Raw genomic sequence first — 20145 nt, 5'->3', positions numbered from 1 at the left:
GCCTCTTTTGCCGACGGCACGTACTGGTGAACATCAAGTCAAGGTAAATTATTGAAAGCAGCAGAACTGACAACAAGAGGGTCTATTGTTTAAGTAAATGCATTCTGACTGTCTGAAGACACAGCTCTGACCTGCAAGATTAGAACATTGACAAGGGTTGGTTCAAGAAACAAGAGGTGAATTTAAAATGCTGCAGAGAGCTGATGGCAGGAGGGCCTGGGTTATATTAACACAGACAGGAAGCAGATTTTTAAAAATTTGTTTTGCTTCTTACACTTTGAATTCTAGGTCACTCACAGCTCAGCCTGCATGATAATTTTTAAAAGAGGATTTTAAAACATAAGTTCAAAGGTGAATTTGTTTAGCCTTTTACTATAGCTTACATAAAGCTACCAACTTAACAAGTCCACATAAATAAGACAGACTTAGTTCATAAAGACCAGTGGGAGTTGGAGGGATTGATGAGAAGGAACTAACCCTGTCCAAGTACAGGAGCATTGACTGGTTAGCCCTCTTTGAAGGTAAATCTAAAAGGTCCTCTAGCTCAGTCTTAGGACCCATGCCAACTGGTGACAGGGCAAGGGGATCCAGAGGATAAAAGCAAAGGTCTTCTGTGCCAACCCCTACCAAAACATTGCCCCACACCCAGAGGCAAACGACCCCTTCTGCCTCCAGCCCGGGCTTTTTTCTGCCAAAGTCAAAGGACATCAACCTAACTTATGCTTTTAGAAGATCCAAAAGGGGCTGCTTTTGAATACTAATTTTGAAAGAAGGAAGGAGAAAAAATAATCCGTCTAAACCAAAAGTGTCAAACCGGCATCAGTTCATGAGCCAATGCCAAGTGATGAGGACTGATTGCTTTGAACACTGAGTTAAGAAGGATTCTGGGGTTATACCTGGGAACAAAAGACAAGGGGCTATGTTTGATGATAACTTGAAAATACAGGATGACCCAGTTTAGATCATCATGCACTCTACCACAGCCCATCCCTCTCCAGCCGCCCCTGGCCAGCATCAAAAAAACCAATCTTTTCCTAAGAGGAAATAAGTTGGTATAAATGTTCTCTTTAGAACAAAAACACGAAACTGAACATGATGAGGCCAAACTGCTCATTCAGAACAGCATCACTGAAATGATGAGACCCCTCAGGCTGCCCAGAACAGCTCTGTGAGGCCTGTGTGACCCCAGAAAACACTTCCTAACCAAAGCCCCTGGCTGCCTAGTTTTTAAATATCACACTGCTATGTCAACAAGCTTACGAATGGTCTAACTCGAATCATAGACAATCTGATGTCGTCTCACCTTAAGTGCTAAGTTCTATTCTCAGTTCTGAGACAAACAAGATTTTAAAGGTCTCTGGGTTTAAAACTTGTATTCATGAATATCAGCCCGCTAGAAAAGGAGGCATTTGACCCTAGACCATGCATTGCCCTGGTGCCACGGACAAAGTTTTTGAGAACTCTTGGAGGCCCAAGACGGACCTAGCTACCTCCTGGTTATCAGGACTCACTTCATTATACAGAAAATGTGGTATTTGACAGTCTTAGCGTTCCACTGAGTTCCAGGGATGAGGATCTCAGAACACGGATTGCCTCCTGCTGGCCCTGCTGTGACCCTAGCATGAGGGGGCCAAGGATCCTAGGTGCAAGGAACTTGTCACAGCCTGGGGATGACACATTTAACTCCTGCCCAGCTGAGATTGTAAGGGCCTGGCAGTCCCCAATGGGGGTGACTGTCTCTGAGTTGCTAGTTTAGCAAATAAAAATACAGGATGCTTAGTCAAGTCTGAATTATAAACAACATATATTTTTTTTAGTTGTTATTTACTGTAATTCCGGTTTAAATGGATGACCTGGCATTTATCTGGCAGTTCAGAGACCTACTCTGGTCTGTGAAGAAACAGATTTAAGACAAGTGCCTCTGTCCCTCCCTGAAGGGATTTACCTATCCTCCCGAGTCCAATGGGCCACAACAGCAAAGCTTGGTTTTTTGCAGATTTCACTAAGAATGGGCAGTAGACCTTCAAAAGCTCAGTTCATCAACAGTTGTACGTGGAGGGTGTTAAAGGTCATTGGCCATCAGGAAACATTTACTTAAGCAATTGTTTTGGCAGCTGGTCAGGAATTCAGGAAGCATTCTAAGCCACTGATCATTACTGTGACAGTTCAATATGTGGGAAAGGCATTTGGGAGCCTTGCAAAAGTGTAGGATGTGGCAGTGCATCAAAGTCCCGTCATCATGCATTTGTCTTAAACTTTTCACTGTAAGGCAGTATGATAAAAAAAAAAAAAGAAAGAAAGAAAGAAAGAAAAGAAAAAGCACATGTATATATACATAAGTAGATATACAAAACAAAGTTCCAAGGTACTCATACAATAGACAAGTTTAACTTACAGAAGCAATGCAAGAAACCAAAGCCACTTTTTTCTTTCTTTCTTTTCTTTTCTTTTTTTTTTTTTTTGAGACAGAGTTTCATTCTTGTTGCCCAGGCTAGAGTTCAATGGCACGATCTCAGCTCACTGCAATCTCCGCCTCCTGGGTTCAAGCAATTCTCCTGCCTCAGCCTCCAGAGTAGCTGGGATTACAGGCGCCTGCCACAATGCCTGGCTAATTTTTTTCGTATTTTTAGTAGAGACAGGGTTTTACCATGTTGCCCAGGCTGGTCTCAACCTCCTGACCTAAGGTGATCCACCTTCCTCAGCCTCCCAAAGTGCTAGGATTACAGGTGTGAGCTACCACACTCGGCCCAAAGCCATTTTTAAAAATCTCCTTGGTCATATCCTATACAACTCATGTGAGGAAAGCAGATTTCAACAACATGGATCAAACTCAGTCTAAGAATGTAAAAGTTACAGAAACTTAAGAAAATTTAAGTCTTAGGGATTCAAAATTGAACTCAGAATGTATAAACATAGGTGCTTGCTCAAAAAGGTGTGCTGAAATCATTCAGGGAGCACATGAGGGCTGGGTCTATTATCTCGTAGGATTTTCCACCTCAAAAAGTGAACAAAAGACAAAGTTATAACAAATAATTATTCACCATTTTTATTTGCAAGATCTTTAAAAGATACTGCCCAAAGTAATAAAAAAAAAGTGTAAGATTTCACTCAATGATTATTTTTCTATTATATTACCTTCTATTTCCTCTCTAAATACACTGTATGTCTATGCATTAAAAACCATTTGAGTACATGATGGAATGACAAAAATACCCCATAAAAATCGGTTGATGTTTAAATTCAAGCACATTCATATTTCCAACTGATGGATCAACAGCCATTGACTTTTTCCAAAGCTGGTAAAGCAATTGAATGTATTTAAGACTTTTTATTGCCTACTCTGTAACTTTGTATAAATCTCTGATAATATGGAATCCAAAAACTCTGCTTTCTTTCGTTTACAATTATGCCTAGTTACATCTACTCTATCTTCCAAAAGAAAGTACAAGGATCCTAGGCCAGAGGAATGTGTCACAGGCTGGGGATGGCACATTTAACTCCTACCCGGCTGAGACTGCTAGGGCCCAGCAGCCCCCAACGGAGGTAACTCTCCCTGAGTTGCTAGTTCAGCAAATAAAAATACAGGATGCTCAGTCAAATCTGAATTTCAGAAAAGCAACAAATAACTTTTTAGTCATTAGTTCTGTAATTCGGGTTTAACTGGGTGTCCTGGCATTTATCTGGCAACCTTACTTCCCTCCACAATGTGTTTCCAGGTATGGTGTACACAAAAGGATATTCCTTCCTAGCATCCTGTTGGGAAGACTGCAATTTAAGCAGATAAAAAGTTGAAGAACATTCCCATTGTCTGCATCTTGTTCCTGAAGGCCTCATACTTTAAGGACTTTCACAGTGGCTTTGTCCTGCACTTCCAGTAGGAGAGGTTCTCTTTGCGGGGGTGGTGGCGCAGGGCAGGAGCAGAAGACAGTAGCGCATGGTGCCCATGGAAGCAGTGTGCCCACAAGTCTTTCAGGATTCACTTCTCTAACAATGCACAGCTCCTAGGGCATTTTATGCATAATAATAATGTGTTGCTATTTTTGAGCACCTGGTTACTATTGGCCAGAAACTGAAATTGGCAAGCATGTTTAGATGCCTCCCATTGAGAATGGAGATTTAGCTCCACATTTTGAGAAGTGGCTCAAAAATACTCCTATAAAAACAACTGGAGTTTTAGAGGTTCTATTCACACTTTTAAAAAATTATTTCCTTTGGGCCTGGAAAAAGCAGCTGATCTTTCTTTTTCTTCCTCTTGAGCTCTACAACATTTTGTTTGTTCCCTTCTGCTCCTGATGAGACCTTTACCTACCCACAACTAATGAATCCCTCAGTCAGCAACTTGCTATCTTTTCCCACCTGCAGAGAGTATGTTTAGGAAAAAGACAACTAAGAAGAGAAAAAAAATCAACCACCCAGGGATATTCAGAGGTTTAATTATTGCCTGGAAAGCAACACCCTTTCACAACATCTTTAAGACTGATTTTCATAATTACTTGCTGATTGAAACTGGGGCTTGCAACAGAGTAAACTCATTTCCATATTAATATTAAGTAATGATTAATGTCGCTCAGGACCCAATTCGGACCCAAGTAGAAACAAAAGAAATTTAACCCACAAGTGTAAATTTGCTACTTCCATTCAATAACTAACATTCAACAAACTTACATTTGTGCCGTGATAACTCACGAAGAGGGAGTTCAGTTACCTCATGCCATCACAAACACATGACCTCCTCAGACCTGACATCCTGCTGCCCATTTCTCTCTCTCTCCCTGTCCCTCCCTACTGGTTCTAATGCTTGTTTTTCTATCTTCTCTACTTCCGTGTGTGTGTCTCTCTCTTTTTCTCTCTGTGTCTCAGTCTCTCCGTGTCTCTTTCTGTATCTCGTTGTCTTTGTCTCTCTTTTTCTGTGTTTGTCTCCCTGTGAGCCATTCTCTCTTCTTCTCTGTCTTCTGGTTGTGTCTCTCTCATCACTCTTTTTGTGTGTCTTTGTGTGTGTCTCTGTCTCTCGCCGTGCTTCCCTCTGTCTCTCTACGTGGGTCTTTCTGTGTGTGTCTGTGTGTCCTGTCTCTCTCTCTCACTGTTCCTCTCTATGTGTGTCTCTTTCTCTCTCTGTCCCTCTCTCTGTCTGTGTGTGCATCTTCCTCTGTGTGTCTCTGTCTCCTATCTCTCTGTCTGTCTGCCTATGGTCTCTTCGTCTGTCTCCTGTCTCTCTTGTCTCCTGTCTCTGTCTCCCATCTCTTTCTCTGTCTCCTGTCTCCCACTCTCTGTCTCCTGCCTCTTTCTCTCTCTCCCTCATTCTAACACCCTCCCTGGCTCACTCTCTCACCCCCTTGCATCACGGCTGCACCCTCTCCCTTTCACTTACTTGAGATCTCTTGCTCCATCCTGTGCTCTCTCACATGGCCTAGTTCATGGTTTTGCTCTCACTCCCTCTCTCTCCAGCCCCAAGGAATCCAACAGCTTCAGCACCAAACATTTAAAAAAGCAATAATTAACTAGATTAGCTAAGAGTAAATAATTTTCATTGTTTGATCTAAATGCATACAAATCTCTAAGTATTCCTATGCTTAACCAAACTCCCATGTGGGGGAAATACACAGCTACACTATTACTAATTTTCACTGTGAAAATTAAATGTCTTCAACTGTATTTATCTGAGAGCACAGTATCACAATGGATGGAGTGCATACTACCCTTTCAAAAAAGTCCTTCTATTTTATTTTATTTTATTTTATTTTATCTTATCTTATCTTATCTTATCTTATCTTATCTTATTTTATTTTAGTTAGATATGGAGTTTTGCTCTGTCGCCCAGGCTGGAGTTCAATGATGCAATCTCGGCTGACTGCAATCTCCACCTCCCGGGTTCAAGCGATTCTCTCACCTCAGCCTCCCGAGTAGCTGAGATTATAGGCACCTGCCACCATGCCCAGCTAATTTTTATATTTTTAGTAGAGACGAGGTTTCACCATGTTGGCCAGGCTGGTCACGAACTCCTGACCTCAGGTGATCTACCCGCCTCAGCCTCCCAAAGTGCTGGGATTACAGGCATGAGCCACCACTCCCGGCCACCTTTCTTTTAATATATTAACTATGGTTTCCATGCCATAATCTTGTAAAATAAAAATTCTTAAACATTAAAAATTCCATGATAAGCCAGAATAATGATATAATAATAATTTTTTTCTTTTCTTTTTTTTTTTTTGAGACGGAGTCTCGCTCTGCCGCCCAGACTGGAGTGCAGTGGCCGGATCTCAGCTCACTGCAAGCTCTGCCTCCCCGGTTTACGCCATTCTCCCGCCTCAGCCTCCCGAGTAGCTGGGACTACAGGCGCCCGCCACCTTGCCCAGCTAGTTTTTTTGTATTTTTTAGTAGAAACGGGGTTTCACCGGGTTAGCCAGGATGGTCTCAATCTCCTGACCCCATGATCCGCCCGTCTCGGCCTCCCAAAGTGCTGGGATTACAGGCTTGAGCCACCGCGCCCGGCCAATATAATAATAATTTCTTATTGTTTTGATAGCAACTGTTGGAGTTGCTACTTGATACATGCCTCATCCTCCTTAAAATTCCTTTGATAAGAGGCAAAGCAACACCAAGCAAACAAAGCAGCCACAATATGGCACGGGTTTTGAGTAACAAGGCAGATCTATCTATTGACAAGGACGAGAAATGAAATTTGAGAATGCTAATGGTGCTTATGTTCATATTTTCTATAAATATTTAGTTTTAAATATTTTAAAAGTAAAATCTATTTTTGTTTATTCTTCTTCACAAAGAAGAATCTGTCTAAGAGCTAATGAGTGCTCTCAAGAATCCCAGTCTTACAGGAAACGCATAATTATTCTACTGCTGTAACAGGTACCACATCCAGAACCTAATCCCTAAGTGGTTAACCACAGGGCAGCAGTCTCCCGACGACCTATTCATTTCCACCAGTCTGGGGTTCAGGAAGATTTTTCAGGCAATCCTTTAGATACTTGGTTTAGCAAATCTAATTATGATCTTTATGCACACAATATTTTCCCCAAGATTATATCATGTCCCTGGCATTCCAGAAGTCAAGTTATAAGGCTTTATTTAATTTTTCAAATTTTTTCCAGAGTCCAATCATTCCTATGTCATTCACTCACATTTATTTAGTAAAATTGTATGCCGACAGTCGAATCCTTTCTTAAGCATTTAGAAAAGAAAAAAAAGTTTTACTCTATGAACTATTGATTATGTCTACTCATTCATACATAGGGATCAAAAATAATTAAACCAGTACCAAAAAATAAGTAGATAATTATTTTCTTATTTGCTGGAGAAACTCTTCTCATTTATTATACTATGTTTATTTTATCCATTTCTTGTTCCACCACTTTCTATCCATTCCATAACATCAAAGTCATATTCTATTTGAATACACCAGGAGAAAAAGTCAAGAAAACTCTTGTTTCATTATAATCATAAAGACAAAATTGATGTAAAGGAGTTTCAAAGTGTTAAGAATTACAGATGAAGAAGCAAATGCATCAACAAACTGGTAGAAGAGCTGGATGTAAATGTGAGAAAACAATTTAAAGTAACCATCATAAATTGGAAAAAAAAATCAGATTATTCAAAGACAAGAGCTGAATAAGCAAAATAAAATGCAGATTCTTAATATATGCAAGAAATGTAGAAGAAAATTTGAAGTGGAACAGAAATTCACAAATTGTTTGTTAACAATCACAGGTAATGAAGACAATGTGATACTGGAACATACATGTAGAAACAGGTAATAAAGAGACCCAGTTCTGTCCAGATAGTGAACAGGTACAGCTCAAAATCTCAAATCCAAAGGAAAATTCCTGAATTTGATGTTTAAAGAGATGGCCCATGGGCACTTAGAGGAAAAGTAAAGATCATCAGAAACCACCATGGATTGTCTCAGAATGATGGACAGTAGACTACTCTTATTTCCTTTTGGAATAGCGTGCCCAGTCTTATTAACGGCAATACTAGCAGGACATCTGACAGTTTATTGTGAGGTCCCTTTAGACCAGGGCCTATTCCTGCCCTGGTTCCAGCACCAACAGGCCCTTCCTCCACATGTACATCTGGACCGATACAGACTACATCAAACATCTGCTTGAATCTTGGAAAGCAGCCTCCACCACCAATGCCTCACATCCCCACTTCTTTGATCTCTGCCAAAAAAGTAAATTCCTACCTATGCATTCCCAAACTCTCTTCCTCATCCTTTTTCTCCCTGGCAACCATCTTCCTCTGCTCCCTGCCCTCCAAACCTTTCCATTGTACCTTCTGACAGCCTTGTTCCAGGTCAAACAGTCCTTAAGCATCTACAGCTCTTCTCAGAATACTGTTTCCAACTTTTGACTTAAATTGAAATTTGACTGCCTCTTGAAGATATTGCCTATTCCCCTGCTGATGCCAACTATTCCCTCCTCCCAATCCAAGACATGTGGATTAGTTTGTCTGTGAGTGACAGAATCCCCAAGATAGCAATGGCTTTAGAAGATAAGACAATGTATTTCTCTCACATATAAAAATAAAAAATACCTTGGGGTGGGCTTCACAGACTCAGGAAGAACCCAGGTTACTATTATCTTACTGGCCCACCATCCTCAGGAGGGCCTTTTGCCTCATGGTACAAGAAGGCTGTCACTTTACAAGAGAGCACAAACATATTGAAGTTAGCAAGAAGACAAAGGGCTTCTTTTTTCTCTCTTTAAGGAGGCTTTGTGTCAGGTGCATGTGCCACAGCCACTTATACTCAGGTGCATGTGCCACATGCACTGATACTCTCTATTAGTCAGAATTTAGTCACATGGCCGCAGTAGTTACAAGGTGGTCTGGGAAATGTAGTCTTGCTCTGGGTGGCCATATGCTCAGCTAAAAATTATGTTTATATTTTTAAGGAAGAGCAGATATGGAAAGTCAACTCACAATCTCTGTCTCAGATGTGAATATCTTACTCCCTGGGCTACTTCCAGATTGTATGCCTGTCTTGGTTTATAAAGATCGCCTAGTCACTTCCACATACTCATTGATACCTGGCCTGTGGTCTTCATGACATTCCAAGTCTAAGGCAACTCTCACGACATTCACAGAGCCTACTCAGCACCCCTGCATCACAATTATTCTACTTCCTCAATGCTGAGACTTCCACTTCCCCTCCAGCTCTTCCATCGTCTCCCCTATCCACACATTAAACCCTGTCATCACCTTTGATATCTTAAATTCACCCCCATCACCACAATCGCAACCACCAATCCCAATTTCCTATCCTTCCAGCTTTCTCACTCTCTACCCTGACACACATCAAGACCTCTACTCCTCCGAGAGCTACATTTTTCCCAGTCTATTAGGCTTGTACTCTCTCCCTCTCTCTTTCTCCCTCTCCTTCCTTCCCACACCCCCCACCCACCCTTCCACCCACAGCCCAATCTGGACAACACAGTTGTTTACAAGAACTATCACCAGCAGCCCAGATTTCCATAGAATCACACTCCACCTTGCCAGCAAACCTCCATCTTCAATTGATTATTTCTAAAGCAGTAGTCCTCAAAACTGGCTTAAATTTGTCACATTATTTTAAAATTATCCTTTTATGCCACTTTCTCTTCTACTAAGGCCTGTAACTTCTCTACATTTTATTTCCAAAAGGGGCACAGTATGTGATTCACAGGAGACATCTAATAAATGTTGATTGGTTTATGGGTGGAATGATGGATAAGTAAATTAAGGACAAGAAGAACAGAAACTGGACTGTAGTATACTTAGGTAGATGTGTAGATTTGTACCTACATTTTAAAAAAAGAATGCCAATCATGATGAATATAAACCCAAGGGAAGGAGTGAGAGGTATTGTTCATTACTTTATCCTTGGATTTGTCCTACTCAGAAATATGAATGAGGACATCGTTGGCATGGTTATTAAAAAATCCCAAAGACGTGACACTAAGAGAGTGAAATAAATGTGGTATTCCAGAGCAAGATCTGAAAGCTCTCACTAGGCTAGAATAATGGTCCAGATCTTTACTCTTTATATATATATAAATATATATGTATTCTATATAGTCTTTATATATAATCTCTTTCAATCTTTATACATAACCTTTGTATTCTTTTATATAATCTTTACATATAAATTTATATATATTAAAATAAGGATAAAAGTAAGGTCCTTCATTTCATTTAGGTCCTTTACTTAGATCCAAAATCCCGACTTCACAGAGGCAGCAACAAAATAGAATAAACAGAATTATACACATGAAAATATATCTGTTAAGGTTTCATTTTATTGCAAAGTTGAGTGTAAATCAAGAGTTCCCCAAAAGCTAACGCTACTGCATTCTATCTTAATAGACATAAGACATCAAGAAGTGAGACCTACTTTAGTCTGTATATAATCACACTTCAACCACTGTTTTTAATACAGGGCACTCACGTGTTTTCAGAATAATTTGAATGGACCAGAACAAATTCAAAAAAAAAAAAAAAAAGTAACCACACAAAACTCATGGGGAAAGTGTGCATGTGAATCACTGTTGTAGCTGTTTCTACGCTTAACACACTAACATTGCCAAATGCTGTGGTTTTACACCCTTGTGATTTCAAAATGATCAATGCCTGTCGCTTAATAGAAATCTGTTAAATAATTAAATGAATAACGACAAATGCTTATTGCTCTTATATCAAGTTTTTAAAGATTTAAGACCCTTCTATTTGCTTAATGTAACCAATAACTTTGGGTCCTCTGCCTGAGTTATCATCCCTAAGAGTCTGAGATTTATTTTTAAGAAAAGTGGCATTCCTTCAAAATAACTAAAATATATTATATATCTCCATTTATGTAATTCTTATAAGCAGAACTTTGGTAAGTCGGTTTAATATGAACAATCCTGGAGGAACGGACTAAGAGTACTGACAATATTAATAAAGATCATTTCCTAACATTCTATGAATACCTCTGACCTCTCTCACTTGAGCCCAAAGAAAAGAATTCTAAAATGGAATGGAGTGATCCAGAAAAGCTGATTCAATTGTATTATTTAAGTGCACATTGATTTCATTCTGCCACGTAAATCACCATGACCCTCTGTTCAGTTGAAAATTATGTCAGAACCATTCTTGGAAAATCAGTCAATTTGCCAAAAAGGGAATATAATTGTATGCAGTCTATATTATGTTAATGGTTAAGCTGGATTTATGCCCTTCAAAAGGTGAATTCACATATTTCTGAAATACAAAGTCTTTTTCAGGGATATCACCTGTTATCATTAATTCAACATCTTATGATGACACAAAATCCTCACCACACTAAAGTAATGGAAAGATACACAGAGAGAACTACAAAATTTACTGACCCTTCCAATACAGAAATCAAGGCAGAGCCATAGATTTTGGGTTCCCAGAATAGGTTGTCTCCATCCCCATTACACACTCTTAGATGCATTTAATAGAGGAAGAACGTGAGGTAAGATCTGAGCACAAAGGGCCAAGATTTCTACCACAGCTGTGAAAAATAAACATTTGGCTGCAATAACAACGCTCCAAACACTCACCCATCCAGCCTCTGCACAATTAAGCAATTCTGATTTTTTAAATAAATTTACTTTGTTAATGCTTTTTTAGTGAACCATCAAAATATTTTGAAATAAATGCTTTAAAAAGCCTTACAGCTACAGGATGAACAAGACTGCACAGCAACAATTAAAACCAACCAGCACACAGAAAACCAGGAATTGTTAATAGACAAAAGAAGCTGTCAGAAATTTACTTCCTCTATTTATTTAAAATGAATGCTTTCCTTAAATTTTCTACCATATCCATTGAAGCATAATATTTTCAAGCAATAAATACACAGAATATGAGTTGATCATCCCTGAAAATATATTAGCATCAGATTTGAGTATTTTAATTATTTTACAGATTCTTTTGTCCATATTAAGCATAAAAAGGAATGGAAGAAAACATTACTAGATTAAAGAGCTTAGCTATGAGTTAGAGTAGAGGGCTGGCAAACGCATGGAATGTATGTTACCAATCATCCCTCCAGAACCTGCAGACCAAGCTAATCCCAGCACTTCCCACTGCATCCAGAGGCAGCCTCCCCATCCTCAGCCCAGCATGCCAACTGGCCCCTTCCAATGTGAAATCAAATAGGTTAATCAACACCAACTTTGACTCACCATAGATTTCTACACAACAGAAGATGAACTAATTTCCTGGAATGTTCATCCATGTTTGAAAGACTCTTTTATGTTCCACCACATGTCAAATGACTCTTTCAATACTGAAAAATAATGATCACAGAAGTCTGAACTTGCACACAAATTCATGTATAGTACACTAGGCACTATACTACACACTTTACATGTATTCTATCTTTTCATCCTCATTATACTGGGTACTAATATTATCACCACTTTAAGGAAGAGGAAAGTGAGTCTTTGAAAACTCTTCAAAAGGAAGTATGTGGTAGCTCTGTCCAGTCTTCATTCCAAAAACTGTGCTTTTAGGCAGCACTCAGTACTGTCTCCCCTTTTCTTCTCAAAGGCTCAAATTGTGTATTTTATGAAACCTTTAACAGGAGAATTTCACAAACTCTATTTGTCCTGTGTCTCTTGGCCCTAACAAAGTTAAATACTACTGCAAAAATCCCCTAAGTTGTCAATGCCACAACATTTTGTTTAGTTGTTGCACAATGGTCCTACCACTAAATCTCTTATTATTGCACTTAAATTTCATTGAATGTTATTGCACGTGCTTAGAATTCCTTTGTGATAAACTTTCAGGAGGATTGTCATGTGGTAGAGCTGCGCAGAAATTATTGTGCCCCTACATCGTTAAAAGTGGAATGGGAACCATCAGCAAGTGGCAGGAGAAAAGACAGCGTGGCTGGGATTTGCTCCTGGAAAACAGCACTTTCCATGTAATCCTTGGTCCAAAGAAGAAAGAAGCAACCAAACCAAGAAGACAACCACACATTCACATAACTAAATTTTGAAACTAGAAAATCAAAACACTTGGACAAAAGAACATGTATGATATGAATGTATCTGTTTGAATTTTCCTCCCCCTGCCAGCATAACTATATTCTGGATTGTTGTACCCTAGCCTACACTGAAAACACAGACCACAAGCAATTAAGAAAACATCCCCAAATCCTAAACATTTCAAAGAAAACCTCTGAAAGACTTTAGGTTAGTCTGTTTTCCAGATGTCTCAGAAGGTTCTAGAAGCCACTCACCATCACAGAGAAGAAGCTTAGGACATACTTGACACCCACAGAGAACATAACAATTCCAAAGGTGGACAGTAGGGGACATAAAGTTGTGGGGGAGGGACAACAGGAGGAGGTTACTGTAGGGGAGGGAGCAAGGAGATATGAATCCTGTGTTTATGAGGCCGAATGTTGATGGGAGTTGAAAGGCACCAGAAACCAGAGCACTAAATTCTTTAACTGCAAAGAGAGATGTGAGATGAGCATTACCCCCTAGTGATGGCCCAGAATTATGAACCCTGCCAATAAAGCAGTAATTTTCAAATTCCATTTGCCTAAAATCTCCTGAGGCACATGTTGAAAATGCAAATTCCTGGGCTCTGTTTACATGGGCTCTGATTCAGTAGATGCACAGTAAAGGGCCCAGGGATGAACATGTTTTAGAGCACTGCATGTAATTCTGATGCAGGTGGGCTAGGCTGAGAGGCTATAGAATTTCCTTTGGGCACTAGGTCCCAATTCTGCTAGCTGCACCAAGTAATTGTGAGTACCTGTTAGTAGGTGGGCAAAATTCTGGCAAAGTGCCTCATATATGGAGAATTTGCACAACAAATACACAGTCTGCCTGTTGGAGAGGTATAATTTTTTTTTGAGACAGTCACACTCTGTTGCCCACGGTAGAGTACAGTGACATAATTACAGTTCACTGCAGCCTTGAATTTCTGGGTTCAAGCAATCCTCCTGAGTCAGCCTCCCAAAGCACTGGGATTACAGGCATGAGCCATCAAACGCAACCATATTACAACTATTAAAGAATACTTAATGACTGCTTTCTTTACATACCTGAAAATCTAAAAAAATGGAGAAGAAAAGGAGAGCATGAGGTAAGTATTTTTTTCTCACTAAACTCAATTATTGTAGATCACTCCTTAACTTTATGATTGCTCTTCTTATTTCTGATACTTTTTTTTCAGGGGAAGGGAGAAGGGAAAGTGGCACACCAGAGCACTGTTTAGGAAACTTGCTTTTAACAGTGTAAGGTTACAAGTATATTTATGATTGTTAATATTTGAAACAAAGAATAGGATATGTTTCTTTAGCTCCTGTTACGAGCTGATTGTGTGCCCGCAAAATTCACATGTTGAAGTCCTAATACCCAAGTGCCTCAGAATATAACTGAGAATATATATATATGAAAATATATAACTGAGAATACATATGAGAATATAACATTTGGAGATAGGGTCCTTTTTTAAATACCATCTTACTTCATTGAGAGGAGACACGGTCTTTAAAGGAGTAATTATATTAAAACAAAGTCATTAGAGTAGGCTTTAATGCAATATGGCTGATATCTTTATTTAACAAAAAGAAAATTTGGACACAGATCGTTTCAGAGAAAAGTTGATGTGAAAATACAGAGAAAAGACAGCCAGCCTGGGAGAGAGGCCTGGAAGAGATCCTTCTCTCACAGCCCTCAGAGGAAACCAACCCTGCCGTCACCTTAATCTTGGACTCCCAGCCTCAGAATTGGGAGAAAATACATTTTTATTGTTTCGAGTACTGGGTCTGTGATATTTGGCATGGCAGCTCTAGCAAACTAATACATCTCCCCATAGAAAAAAGGGAAGCTGTCTTTGTTCATCCAATACCTTCCCTAGGACAGCCTATGACCCCTTACCCTTTGTCCTGGCTCTGATGGGAGGCCAGCCTTGCTCAAAGTTGACACCCCAGAGTAAGACTCAGCAAAAGGAAGGAGAGAGTAGCACCAGATTTAAAATTATCTCTTTGTGATACTTTGAAGCTCATGGGACCATGGCTGTTCAACTTCCTGCAGCTCCTTCTCCTTTCTTCAGTCTGGAAGAGCAAGATGAGGACTGGGGAGGTGAAGGCTGCTATGAAACCAGACCCAATATCCACAAGTCCAAAGACCAGCCCACTCTTCTCCTTGCCTTTCTGATCAGGGGGAGAATGGATGGCTGCTTTCTATTTTCTAGATGTAGCCTCCTTTGATTTTATTATTATGAAATGTATACAAATGCTGGTAGGCTGTTTTACACTGGGACAACTGCATATTGGGGAAGTGTTTATGTGTATAGCAGTGGGGGAGTACATTCTAGAAACCTTTGATTTTGGAAGAAGAAAATGGGCCATCTTCCATCCTGGTCAAAACACTTCATCGAAAGTGCATCCATGCATTGAAATAGCTGAGCCTTCCACCTGGCAATGCTCTGGATTTTGACAGAGTTGTTTTTAATGGACCTTTCTTCTGTTGCCTGCAGTAATTGAGGCATAGATAGCCTACCTTCCTCTTGCAGGTAATCCCAGTCCTCACTGATCAGCCTTCTAAGCAGAGAGCTGCCTTCCCATCCTCTCCCACCAGTCTGTGATCATTCTTCTTCCATATCAGTGATAGAAAAGTTGGAGAAAGGATAATGCTTCAAATCACACAAAAACATCTTAAGAAAAGTTATCTTAACATACAAGTTACTAGAAGAATTCTTCAGTCTCCTCTTCACTTTAGCAATATTTATTTATCACCAAATTCTTTCTTAAATTCTACAATGTTATAACTGGCTCAAAGAATGTTGATTCTTAAAGAGAACTAACTCTCCACATCCACAGCCCATTGCTGGGACATTCCAGTCTTTAAGCTTGTTGCCAATAGTTAAGAAACTACTTTAAAGGACTCAACTCTTATGCAAACAGAACTTACCTAACTCAACTTCCTCAAAGGCAAAAGAAATCCCAAAGAAAAGTCAAAACTGGAAAAAAATAAGCAATTCTCTTAAGCCACCCCTTCCCACTCCAGTTGAGGCAGGGGGCCAAAGTCTTCCCTTCATTTCTTTGGAGTTTTGGGTTTGGGTTCCTACTGCAAGGGCTTCGCCACCAACTCAGGGTGAAAAGGACATGTAGCAGATGGACCTGGCACATAAAGAGATGAACGGCAGGCCACACAAAGGCACACTCTCTGGGGATACTGAGGGGCACAAACATGTAGGGGTTAGGACCATGTAGTGCAGAGACAGATGGCCTGTTTGCAAGCCCAGTTCTGGCAAGTCTGAGATGTGTAACTGGGCAATGGACAACCTCATGGTGGCTCAGCTTTCTCATCAGTATGGGGACTATGACACATCAGCACCTGTGACAGAGGTGTCAGAGGCCAAGAGGATCAATGCACAAACAGCTCAAAGAGTGTGAGATGCTGGCTGGCACATACTAACTGGTAAGCAATTTTAGTTGTTTTTGCTGTTGTTGCCTCCCATATCCTTGAGATCTAGTCTGTACTTCATCTGGAGTTGGTATCCATGTCTGTCTATGGCTACTCTTTCCCAGTCACTGACACTAAATCACAGTTAGGCTGACTTTGAGAACCAAGAATTCCACAACTAACTTTGAGACAAAACGAATCAACAGAAGAAACTCAAAGGCAGACAAGGCTAGGAGTCTATGGGAAAGGTCACCTAAGAGGGGAGAAGATGCAGGCAGAACAGCTCACATAACACCACAGGTCAACAGAATGTCCTTATTAATCTGAACATTCCTTGTATCATCTTAGATTTTAAAATATGAATGAACTCATGTTTTTTTAAATCTATTTCCTACCTCTGTCCATTGAACAAACCTATACCGACTTCCGCTAGCAACAAGCCCACCTGGCATCCACATCTGGGTTTCTTAATGCATTCTCCACAAAATATACCCAGGGATTCTTAATGCATTCTCCACAAAATATACCCAGGGATTCTTAATGCATTCTCCACAAAATATACCCAGGGATTCTTGGAGTATCTGGGATGGAAACGTGTAAGATGAGCCCAGGACATCTGGTGGTGCCAGAAAACAAGGCACTATTTGTCACAGGGGCTCAATTTGAAGGACAAGTAGAGTGTCAAAAATAATAATGCCTCTAACTGATCATAAATATTAAATAAATAAAAATCATGACTCCATAATGATACTCAGAAAAAGGGTGAGTGAAGAAAACTCTTCTTTACAGAGGAATGCCAGTAACTCAAGGTAGAAGGAGTAAAAGAATTACAAAATCTTAATTTTACAACTCTAGTGGAGTAGCTAATACAGGCTACTTGACTTAAAGGAAACTTAAAAACTGGGTTGGAAAGTTGACAGCATATTTGCACTTTGCAAAATATCACCCCACAAACTATTACTAATTGCAATTACAAATGTATTTTTTTTTTTTTTTGTGAGACACAGTCTCGCTCTGTCACCAGGTTGGAGTGCAGCAGTGCAATCTCGGCTCACTGCAACTTCTGCCTCCCAGTTCAAGTGATTCTCCTGCCTCAGCCTCCCAAGTAGCTGGGACTACAGGCGTATGCCCCCACACCCAGCTAATTTTTTTTTTTTTTTTTTTTTTTTTAGTAGAGACAGGGTTTCATCGTGTTAGCCAGGATGGTCTTGATCTGCTGACCTTGTGTTCGCCCTCCTCGGCCTCCCAAAGAGCTGAGATTACAGGCAGGAGCCACTGTGCCCGGCCTAAAGTGTATTTTTACAGTGGAAAGATCTAGTAGTCATCAGCTCAACATTAGTAATATTGAGACAGCAGGGCATCGTGCCATACGAAGTTCACAGCATCACCTATGAAGTAGCTTTGGCAAAAAATGTTTAACCTGAATCTACTCATGCCTGTAAACCTAGCTTCCAGTTTACAGGAAATACACAGGATAGAGGAACAAGTAAATGACATGTAAAGAAACCATCAAGAAACCCATAATATGGGGCATTCTCTAAGACAGCTAGGCTAGACTCTTCAAAAAATTAAAAAGGAAGGTGTAGAGACTGCTACTGCTTAAAGAAGAATAACCAAATACAACGCATGCATCTTGATTTTTATCCCCGTGTTGGAAAAAAGCTATGTTTTCAAATAAGCAGGGAAATTTGAAAATGTGCTAGATACTATTAGATAATAAAACAGAATCATTGTTAAGTTCTTCGGTACAATATTGCATTATGGTAATGTAGAGAGAATGTTCTCAGGAGATGCATCTCAAGTATTTAGGGGTGAAATGCTATGATGTCTGAAACTTAAGAGAGAGAGCGAGACAGAAGAGCAGACACAGCAAAATGCTAACTGTATGCTGTTGCAACACAGGCATGGTATGCATGAAGCGCTTTCCTTTTTTAGAAACTGCTCTGCAGGTACGCCCCCCTGTGCCATTTTATTCCCATTCGAGGGTACTTTATTCAACCTCTCCAGAGTTTAGCCCAGAGACATGGATTTCTGCGTTAGCTTCATTATCTGACAGCAGGAGCATCTGCTCTACATGCTGGTATCAGGTTTCCTGTCCAGAGGCACACCCAGGTGCAGCCAGGGAGTCAGTGAGAAAGCTGTTCCACACCCTGAGTTCCTTATTTCCTACAGGCAATGGGGTAGAAAGGGAGTCCTGAATTATGGCTGTACCCAGCCAGGTAACGCTGACAAGCTTTTCCAGCTGCCTTACTACATGGTGATTATTCACCACACAATGGAAGTCCACCCAGCCTGGGTCGTCCACTGCCACAAGAGGAGCCCCAAATGATTTCAAATAGTAACAGTGCCAACCACAGCTCTTCAGTACTCATTACATGCCAGACACCATTCTAAGTGTCTCACATTTACTATAATTCATGGATTCCCAGATGGGGTTAATCTTTACCATCGTATCATTAAGTAATACTATCAAGTACTGAATGGAAAACGCCGTCAGCAAAGGCAAAAAAAAAATTGCAATATAATTTACATTCGTAAAGCTAAGTCATCTTTGCTAGAAAAAGCAGGAATTGGTACTGGGAGTGGGAAGAACTTCACTATTTCTCTTCTAAAAACCATTAATACAAGCCCCCTTCAAATTCTTGCATGTCTAGGCATCTATAATCATTTATCGTGAGAAAGAACATATCACAGTCAAAATCACAGCTTGCTTCCTGACGTGGGTTTTGTCTATCATGGCAGTGAAAGCAAGAGAGGTGAAGATCTATGACCTCATCCAGCTGTTCCTCCCGGGGCCTCCCTAATCGGCCATTTTGCCAGTGCTCATATCTCTCTTTTCACATTAATGTCAGAAAGTTCAAAAGACTTAACCAGATGTTTCCCTGCTCAGAGTTACTGCAGTCAGTTATTAAGGGGGAGAAAATAAGCTTCAAATATCCCATGGAGAGAGAATAAAGTGGGGTGGGGAAACCTGCAAACATCGAGGAAGTTAGGCATTTGAATCTGTGAGAGCAGCAACATGAACATGTGTAAAAAAGAAGTGTGGAAAACCATGCGGAAAGTGACTCCAGGACTTAACTACACAATACCTCATAGAAGACAGGATTTTGCATTACTCAAACAGGAAGTCTTCACTGGAATACCACACAACCATTAGAATAAACGAACTCTCACTATAGGCAACAACATGGGTGAAGCTGCATATAATGTTGAGCTAAAGAAGTCAGACACAAAAAAGTACATACTCTAGGATTATATGATATTTATTTAATTTTTTAACTAACAAAAATTAAATGTGTTTTAAAATATGTACATAAAATTCAAATCAAGCAAAAAATCTTGATGCTGATAGACCTCAGAATAGTGAGGAGGGGCAGGGATCATGAAGGGCATGACAGAGAGGCTTGCTGGTCAGGTTCTGTTTCTTGATCCAGATGCCACTTACCCAGGTACGTTCTGTGTGAGAATTCATTAAACTGTATGCCTCTATCTATACACAGAAAACTGTTCCACACACTGAGTTCCTTGTTTCCTACAGGCAATGTGGTGGTAAAGGAGGCCTGAATTTTGACTGTACCCAAGAAGGCTCAGCCAACGAGCTTTACATTAAACATCAGTAATATCTAGATTAAATTTCCAGATGTATATACGTCAATAAAAAGTTTAATTCAAAATATGAAAACAATTTAATGTCCCCACCCCAAGAGACCTCTGACTT

General features: G+C 40.1%; 1 protein-coding gene across 8 annotated transcripts in view; it reads right to left on the bottom strand.

The window, feature by feature from the left end:
- Positions 1 to 20145, bottom strand: part of LYPD6B (LY6/PLAUR domain containing 6B) — a 188272-nt gene that overhangs the window by 119654 nt on the left and 48473 nt on the right. For 2 of the 8 annotated variants that reach the window (XM_015432111.4, XM_015432112.4), the window contains exon 2: positions 5369 to 5463. The exons of the other annotated variants lie outside the window; for them this stretch is intronic. The gene's annotated coding sequence lies outside the window, so the exon portion shown is untranslated. The remainder of the gene's footprint in view (positions 1 to 5368; positions 5464 to 20145) is intronic. 8 annotated transcript variants of the gene reach the window in all.

This window comes from Macaca fascicularis, chromosome 12 (genome assembly GCF_037993035.2).
Source record: "Macaca fascicularis isolate 582-1 chromosome 12, T2T-MFA8v1.1".
NCBI lineage: Eukaryota > Metazoa > Chordata > Mammalia > Primates > Cercopithecidae > Macaca > Macaca fascicularis.
This window is presented reverse-complemented; position numbering and strand designations above follow the sequence as displayed.